Source organism: Empidonax traillii, unplaced genomic scaffold (assembly GCF_003031625.1).
Source record: "Empidonax traillii isolate 1590-97213 ecotype Southwest subspecies unplaced genomic scaffold, ASM303162v1 scaffold843:size495593, whole genome shotgun sequence".
Lineage (NCBI taxonomy): Eukaryota > Metazoa > Chordata > Aves > Passeriformes > Tyrannidae > Empidonax > Empidonax traillii.
Genome location: NW_020956036.1, coordinates 188,049 through 189,219, shown reverse-complemented (window position 1 = coordinate 189,219; position 1,171 = coordinate 188,049). Strand labels below are relative to the sequence as shown.

The 1,171-nt window shown below is 63.5% G+C and overlaps 1 protein-coding gene across 1 annotated transcript in view; it reads right to left on the bottom strand.

Annotated features, from left to right (window-relative positions):
• Positions 1-205, bottom strand: part of GABPA (GA binding protein transcription factor subunit alpha) — a 22,393-nt gene extending 22,188 nt beyond the window's left edge. The window contains exon 1 of the mRNA XM_027902112.1: positions 168-205. The gene's annotated coding sequence lies outside the window, so the exon portion shown is untranslated. The remainder of the gene's footprint in view (positions 1-167) is intronic.
• Positions 206-1,171: the final 966 nt, after the last annotated feature.

Here is a 1,171-nt window from a genome sequence, read left to right as displayed (position 1 = left end):
GCTCCTTCATCCCGCTGCCCCTTCCCCGCGCCCGCCCAGGCTCCGCGTCCCCGCAGGCCCCGCTTCCCGCGGCGCCTCCGTGTCGTTGTTTGAACCCGAAACGGAAATGGGATCGCGGAGCCGCCGGGGGAGAAACGGAAACAAAACACGGGCCGGGCCGCGCTCACCCGCCGCCGCCACCGTCCGTCCACCCTCCCGCCCGCCGCGCCGACGCGTCCCGCCGGCTGTCCTTGTCCGGCAGCTCCCGCGGCTCGGGCTCCGGGGCGGCTCCAGGAGCGGCTCCGGGAGCGGCTCCCGCCGGGATCGGAGCGGCGCGCGGGCCCAGCGCGGGGAAGGCGCGCGACTCCGCCGCGCCCCCGCGGGAACTACAGCTCCCGGCGGCCCCCGCGCGGGGACTACCGCTCCCGGCGGCCCCTGCGGCTCCGGAGGGCTCCGGGCGCTTCCCCTGTCCTGGGAGCGGCCCCGTGCGGGCGCGGTGAGTGCCGGGCTCTGTCCGGGCCGCCCCTCCACGCTCCCGGGGGGCGCCGAGCGGGGCCGTGCAGTGTCGGGGGGGTAGGTGGGGGAGCGCCGCTGGGGGCGCGCGGAGGGGGCGGGTCCCGGCGTGCAGCGCGCGGGGGCGGGGCCGGGCTGGGGCAGCGGCGGCGGCGGTGGCGGCTCGGACAAGGTGACTCCGGGGGTGTCTGGGTTGGGTTAAAATTGTAGCTTTTTTTGGCTTAAATGAGGTGAAATCTGAAGTTCTTGGTTCCTCCGGCTGGCTCGGTCGCGGTGCGGCACCGAGCGGGCCGCGGGGCAGCGCCCGCCGTGTCACGGTGCCCTCGGGTTCGGTTTCTACTCCAGCCTCCATGTTGCTTTAAGTACCCTTTAAAATATCCTTTAGGTACCTTGAAATACTTACAAATGCCTTTCTGGCTTAAAGCTGAGGCCGAATCTATTTTTTTGTTTGTTTGTTTCGTTATGCATTTACATGATGGTAACTCAATTCTGTATTTTGTTGGGTTTTTTAAAGCCTAAAGTACTAGTGTCATCGTGATCCTGCGGCTTTCCTCCCTTTCAGCATCCTTAAATCCCACTCAAATACCTTTAGACACCTTTCTGTTTTAAAGTTCAGCTCCAAACTACTTTTTTTTTTTTTTTTTTTTTTTTTTTTTTTTTTTTTTTTTTTTTTTTTTTT